Here is a 7,500-nt window from a genome sequence, read left to right on the forward strand (position 1 = left end):
AGGGATACAAGGAAGGAGAGATAGCAGCATAGAGGGATATAAGGAAGGAGAGATAGCAGGATAGAGGGATACAAGGAAGGAGAGAGCAGGATAGAGGGATATAAGGAATGAGAGATAGCAGGATAGAGGGATATAAGGAAGGAGAGATAGCAGGATAGAGGGATACAAGGAAGGAGAGATAGCAGGATAGAGGGAAAGTATTTTATGTCCTCCCCTGTTGTGGTTCTCTTTCTCTCTCTCTTACTCCATTAACTCTGTCTTACTTCCTCTCTCTCCATCTCTCTCTCTCCCCTCTCTCTCTCTCCCCCCCCCCCCCTCTCTCTCTTCCTTTTCCTCTCTCTCCATCTCTCTCTCTCCCTCCTCTCCCCACCCCCTCTCTCTCTCTTCCTTTTCCTCTCTCTCAATTCAATTTAATTTAAGGGGCTTTGTTGTCATGGGAAACACATGATAACATTGCCAAAGCAAGTGAAATAAACAATAAAAAACGTACAGTAAACATTACACTAACAAAAGTTCCAAAATACATTTCAAATGTCATTTTATGTTTATATACAGTGTTGTAATGATGTGCAAATAGTTCAAGTACAAAAGGGAAAATAAATAAACAGAAATATGGGTTGTATTTACAATGGTGTTTGATCTTCACTGGTTGCCCTTTTCTGGTGGCAACAGGTCACAAATGTTGCTGCTGTGATGGCTTCTAGTTTGTTCTAGTTTTTTTTGTAAATTCTTTCCAATGTGTCACGTAATTATTGTTTTGTTTTCTCATGATTTGGTTGGGTCTAAATGTGTCTCTCTCTGTCCTCCTGCCCTCCTTTCATCTCCTCTGTCCTCCTCTCATCTCCTCCTTTCATCTCCTCTCCCCTCCTTTCATCTCCTCTGTTCTCATCCCCTCCTTTCATCTCCTCTGTCCTCATCCCCTCCTTTCATCTCCTCTGCCTTCCTTTCATCTCCTCTGCTCTCCTTTAATATCCTCTGTCCTCATCCCCTCGTTTCATCTCCTCTCCCCTCATCCCCTCCTTTCATCTCCTCTGCCCTCCTTTCATCTCCTCTGTTCTCATCCCCTCCTTTCATCTCCTCTGTCCTCATCCCCTCCTTGATCTCCTCTGTCCTCATCCCCTCCTTTCATCTCCTCCTTTCATCCCCTCCTTTCATCTCCTCTGTCCTCATCCCCTCCTTTCATCTCCTCTGTCCTCATCCACTCCTTTCATCTGCTCTGTCCTCATCCCCTCCTTTCATCTCCTCTGTCCTCATCCCCTCCTTTCATCTCCTCTGTCCTCATCCACTCCTTTCATCTCCTCTCCCCTCATCCCCTCCTTTCATCTCCTCTCCCCTCCTTTCATCTCATCTGTTCTCATCCCCTCCTTTCATCTCCTCTGTCCTCATCCACTCCTTTCATCGGCTCTGTCCTCATCCCCTCCTTTCATCTGCTCTGTCCTCATCCCCTCCTTTCATCTCCTCTGTCCTCATCCACTCCTTTCATCTCCTCTCCCCTCCTTTCATCTCCTCTGCCATCCTTTCATCTCCTCTGTCCTCATCCCCTCTGTCCTCATCCCCTCCTTTCATCTGCTCTGTCCTCATCCCCTCCTTTCACCTCCTCTGTCCTCATCCCCTCCTTTCATCTGCTCTGTCCTCATCCCCTCCTTTCATCTGATTTGTCCTCATCCCCTCCTTTCATCTCCTCTGTCCTCATCCCCTCCTTTCATCTCCTCTGTCCTCATCCCCTCCTTTCATCTGCTTTGTCCTCATCCCCTTCTTTCATCTCCTCTGCCTTCCTTTCATCTGCTCTGTCCTCATCCCCTCCTTTCATCTGCTTTGTCCTCATCCCCTCCTTTCATCTCCTCTGTGTATGTGGACCCTGCAGTAGCTAATCAAGCAAGTAATGGTCCATGTAAGAGCCTGGGGAGGTCTGAAAACTGACGTCTGTACAGGAGGAAGAGAGGACTGGGAGAGAAGAGAGGAAGGTGGAGACAGGAGAGGAGAGGGGAGAGAGGAAGAGAAGAGAGGAGAGGGGAGAGAAAGAGAGAGAGGAGAGGGGGAGAGAAGAGAGGAGAGGGGGAGAAAGAAGGAGGTGGAGAGAGGAGAAGGAAGGAGGTGGAGAGAGGAGAGGGGAGAGAGAGGTGAAGAAGAGACAGGTGAGGGGGACAGGGGAGGAGAGAACCTCCTTTCAACAGCACTGCAAAACTGCACTTAATGGTGGTGTGTGTGTGTGTGTGTGTGTGTGTGTGTGTGTGTGTGTGTGTGTGTGTGTGTGTGTGGTGTGTGTGTGTGAGGTGGGGGGAGCGTGTGATGGGTGGGTGGGTGAGTAGGTGAGTGGGGGAGTGTTTGGGGAGGGTGAGGGGGTGTTTGTGGGTGGGAGGTGTGTGAGTGGGTGGGGAGAGGGTGAAGAGCATGTGTGGGGGGAGTTTGGAGAGGAGTGGGGAGAGTGGGGGGTGTTTGAGAGAAGAGTGTGGGAGAGAAGAGAGGTTTGGGGGAGTGTGGAAGGGGTGGAGAGTGGAGGGGGTTTGAGGGTGTGTGAGACAGGTGGGGGGACAGGGGAGGAGAGTTTGTCCTGTCAACAGTGCAAAACTGTCCTCAATGTTTAGTGTGTGTGTGTTTGTGTGTGTGTGTGTGTGTGTGTGTGTGTGTGTGTTTGTGTGTGTGTGTGTGTGTGTGTGTCCTTGTGGTGTGTGGGTGTGTGTGGGTGTGGGTGGGTGTTTGTGGGTGGTGGGGTGGGGAGTAGGTTTGTGGGGGGTGTTGTGTGGGTGTTTGTGGGGTGTGTGTTTGTGTGTGTGTGTGTGTGTGTGTGTGTGTGTGTGTGGGTGTGTGTGTGGGTGTGTGGGTGTGTGTGGGGGTGTTTGTGGGTGTGTGGGGGGGGTGTTTGTTTGTGTGGGTGTTTGTGGATGTGTGTGGGTGTGTGTGGGTGTGTGTGGGGGGTGTTTGTGTGTGTGTGTGGGGAGGGTGTGGGGTGTGTTTGTGTGGGGTGTTTGTGTGTGGTGTGTGGGGGTGTTTGTGGGTGTGTGTGGGGGGGTGTGTTGTGGGTGTGTGTGGGGGTGTGTTTGTGGGTGTGTGTGGGGGGGTGTTTGTGGGTGTGTGTGGAGGTGTTTGTGGGTGTGTGGGTGGAGTTTGTGGGTGTGTGTGGGTGCTTGTGGGTGTGTGGGGGGTGTTTGTGGGTGTGTGTGTGGGGTGTGTGTGTGTGTGTGTGTGGGTGTGTGTGTGTGTGGTGGGTGTGTGTGGGTGTGGGTGTGGGGGGGTGGTGGGTGTGTGTGTGGGAGGGTTGTGGGTGTGTGTGTGGGTGTGTGTGGGGGTTTGTGGTGTGTGTGTGTGTTGTGGGTGTGGTGTGGGTGTTTGTGGGTGTGTGGGGGTGTGTTCGTGGTGTGTGTGGTGTGTTGTGTGTGTGTGTGTGTGTGTGGGAGGGTGTTTGTGGGTGTGTGTGTGGTGTGGGTGTGTTTGTGGTGTGTGGGGTGTTTGTGGGTGTGAGTGTGGGTGTTTGTGGGTGTGTGGGGGGTGTTTGTGGGTGTGTGTGTGGGGTGTGTGTGTGGTGTGTGTGTGTGTTTGTGGGTGTGTGTTGTGGGGGTGTTTGTGGGTGTGTGTGGGGGGGTGTTTGTGGGGGTGTGTTTGTGGGTGTGTGTGGGTGTGTTTGTGTGGTGTGTGTGGGGGTGTGTTTGTGGGTGTGTGTGTGGGGGGTGTTTGTGGGTGTGTGTGGGGGGTGTGTGGGTGTGTGGGGTGTTTGTGGGTGTGAGTGTGGGTGTTTGTGGGTGTGTGTGGGGGTGTGTGTGTGTGTGTGTGGGGGTGTGTTTGTGTGTGTGTGTGTGTGGGAGGGGTGTTTGTGGGTGTGTGTGTGGGTGTTTGTGGGTGTGTGTTGTTTGTGGGTGTGTTTGTGGGGGTGTTTGTGGGTGTGTGTGGAGGGGTGTTTGTGGGTGTGTGTGTGGGGGTGTGTGTGGGTGTGTGTGTGTGGGGGTGTTTGTGGGTGTGTGGGTGGGGGGTGTGTTTGTGGGGTGTGTTGTGTGGGTGTGTGGGGGGTGTTTGTGGATGTGTGTGGGGGGGTGTTTGTGGATGTGTGTGGGTGTGTTTGTTGTGTGTGGGACAGGTGTTTGTGGGTGTGGGTGTGGGGGGTGTTTGTGGGTGTGTGTGGGGGGGGTGTTTGTGGGTGTGTGTGGAGGTGTTTGTGGTGTGTGTGTGGGGGTGTTTTGTGTGTGTTTGTGTGGGTGTGTTTGTGTGGGTGTGTGTGGATGTTTGTGGGTGTGTGTGTGGGGGGTGTTTGTGGGTGTGTTCTCGTTATTTTCCTCTTTTTTGTATCTCCCCCCTCTCTCTCTTACACACATTTCACTCTTCATTGACTCGTTCTGTATTCTCTTTCTATCTCTGTCTGTATCCCCCATCCCTCACTCCATCCCTCACTCCATCCCTCACTCCATCCCTCACTCCATCCCTCAGTTTAGCTAACTGAATGATAGCAATGGATAGAGGATGAGATAACATGTTTTTAAGACTGGTTGGCTTTCTGTTTCTACTTTATTATCTCACACACACACACACACACACACACACACACACACACACACACACACACACACACACACACACACACACACACACACACACACACACACACACACACACACACACACACACACACACACACACACACACACACACACACATGTTCTCTTTGAGCCAAGTCATCAGCCACAGTGATAAATCAGGTACTGAATGTACATCTTAGCAAGCGATCTGATCTGAGCCGCTGGTTTATTTTTAGTTCTGTTCTCCATGGGCGGTATTATGGGATAGATCCATGTTCACCAGCGGGAAGGTACCTTTTAACTATTCAGCTGAGATTTACAGCACAAATTATAGAGGGAAAGGCTTTGGTACGTGTGTGGGAGGGGTGGGGGGGGTAGTGTGTGTGTCTGTCAATGTGTGTGTCTGTCAGTGTGTGTCAGTGTGTATGTCTGTCAGTGTGTGTCAGTGTGTATGTCTGTCAGTGTGTGTCTGTCAGTGATTGTGTGTCTGTCAGTGATTGTGTGTCTGTCTGTGTGTCTGTGTGTGTGTGTGTGTGTGTGTGTGTGTGTGTCAGTGTCTGTCAGTGATTGTGTGTCTGTCTGTGTGTCTGTGTGTCTGTGTGTGTGTGTGTGTGTGTGTGTGTGTGTGTGTGTGTGTGTGTGTGTGTGTGTGTGTGTGTGTGTGTGTGTGTGTGTGTGTGTGTGTCTGTGTGTGTGTGTCTGTCAGTGTGTGTGTGTCTGTCAGTGATGTGTGTGTCTGTCTGTCTGTCTGTGTGTCTGTGTGTGTGTGTGTGTCTGTGTGTGTGTGTGTGTGTGTGTGTGTGTGTGTGTGTGTGTCTGTGTGTGTGTGTCAGTGTGTGTGTGTGTGTGTTGTGTGTGTCTGTAAATGTGTGTGTGTGTGTGTGTGTCAGTGTCTGTCAGTGTGTGTGTCAGTGTGTGTCTGTGTGTGTGTCTGTCTGTGTGTGTGTGTGTGTGTGTGTGTGTGTGTGTGTGTGTGTGTGTGTGTGTGTGTGTGTGTGTGTGTGTGTGTGTGTATGTGTGTGTGTGTCAGTGTGTGTGTGTGTGTGTCTGTCAGTGTGTGTGTCTGTCAGTGATTGTGTGTCTGTCAGTGATGTGTGTGTCTGTCTGTGTGTGTCTGTGTGTGTGTGTGTGTGTGTGTGTGTGTGTGTGTGTGTGTGTGTGTGTGTGTGTGTGTGTGTGTGTGTGTGTGTGTGTGTGTGTGTGTGTTGTGTGTCTGTAAATGTGTGTGTGTGTGTGTGTGTCTGCCAGTGTGTGTGTGTGTGTGTGTGTCTGTCTGTAAATGTGTGTGTGTGTGTCTGTAAATGTGTGTGTGTTTGTCTGCCAGTGTGTGTGTGTGTGTGTGTGTGTGTGTGTGTGTGTGTGTGTGTGTGTGTGTGTGTGTGTGTGTGTGTCTGTCTGTAAATGTATGTGTGTGTGTGTGTCTGCCAGTGTGTGTGTCTGCCAGTGTGTGTGTCTGCCAGTGTGTGTGTCTGCCAGTGTGTGTGTCTGCACATGGCACCAGAAGGCTGCTAGTGTGCCGTGTAATCATTTTAAAAGCAGAACAAAACAAGTAGAACATCAACTCCACAGAACATGAGTTTCCTAATGGCATCTTGCATACCAAGCAGGGAAACATTTAATATATGGAAATACAGTCTAGCGTATAAATACATATTCATGCATGGAATGTCAAGTTTCACTAATGTAATTTGCATGAATGAGAGCTAGAATAAAAAACAGGTTTCGCCCTATCAGATGTCTCATGACTTAAAGGAGCAATCTGCAATTACTACTTCCAACGATTATGGGTTGAACTGCAGATTGCCCCTTTAACAGTTATATGGTGGTTATTATGAAGAAAAAGACTGGATCGTTTTTCCTCTGTCCTGCTTTCAACTGTCAAGTCTACTCAAATCAGGGACCAAGGCATGAAGCAATGGAACTGCCTTGAGGAAACGAACAGTAACTCTGATAATAAGGCCAAACAGCTCCATGCTGCTAGATCATATCATGTTGGTAATATGAAAGGACCTCTAGAGTGTGGTGTTCAAATGGAGGAATTATTACAATGATTTTAGTATTTTTATTTGAGTTTCCTTTTGTCCGTTTCTGACACAGATAAAACACCATAAATAGGTAAGACAATAAATGATAATAAGGAAAACTTGTCATTAGAGATTGTTGTTCTTACATGTTCTTACACATTTTACCATCTGTGTAAAAATGGGTCAGTTGTAGTTACCGTTGAGCTGGGTGTGTTGGTGCCATATCCAGAGGAGGGGAGAGAGGCCAGGGACCATCTTCGACCGTCCGCCCTGCAGAAGAGAGAGCGATTGAGGAGTAGGGTGGGAGGGAGAGAGAGAGAGAGAGAGAGAGAGAGAGAGAGAGAGAGGGGGTAGGGTGGGAGAGAGAGAGGGGTAGGGTGGGAGAGAGACAGAGAGAGAGGGGTAGGGTGGGAGAGAGACAGAGAGAGAAGGGTGGGAGGGTGGGAGAGAGACAGAGAGAGAGGGGTAGGGTGGGAGGAGAGAGAGAGAGAGAGGGGGAGGGTGGGAGGGAGAGAGAGAGAGAGGGGTAGGGTGGGAGAGAGACAGAGAGAGAGGGGTAGGGTGGGAGAGAGAGAGAGAAGGATAGGGTGAGAGAGAGACAGAGAGAGAGGGGTAGGGTGGGAGAGAGACAGAGAGAGAGAGAGAGAGAGAGAGAGAGAGAGAGAGAGAGAGAGAGAGAGAGAGAGAGAGAGGGTAGGGTGGGAGAGAGAGAGAGAGAGAGAGAGAGGGGGTAGGGTGAGAGAGACAGAGAGAGAGGGGTAGGGTGGGAGAGAGAGAGAGAGAGGAAGAGAGAGAGAGAGAGAGAGAGAGAGTAGGAGGGGTAGGGTGGGAGAGAGAGAGAGAGAGGGGTAGGGTGGGAGAGGGGTGGAGAGAGAGAGGGGATAGGGTGAGGAGAGAGAGAGAGAGAGGGGTAGGGTGGGAGAGAGAGAGAGAGGAAGAGAGAAAGAAGAGAGAGAGAGAGAGAGAGAGGG

At 50.4% G+C, this 7,500-nt stretch overlaps 1 pseudogene; it reads right to left on the reverse strand.

Moving 5' to 3' along the window:
• LOC118365685 (microtubule-associated serine/threonine-protein kinase 1-like) overlaps positions 1-7,500 on the reverse strand; it is a 47,532-nt pseudogene that overhangs the window by 38,238 nt on the left and 1,794 nt on the right.

Source organism: Oncorhynchus keta, chromosome 10, assembly GCF_023373465.1.
Source record: "Oncorhynchus keta strain PuntledgeMale-10-30-2019 chromosome 10, Oket_V2, whole genome shotgun sequence".
NCBI lineage: Eukaryota > Metazoa > Chordata > Actinopteri > Salmoniformes > Salmonidae > Oncorhynchus > Oncorhynchus keta.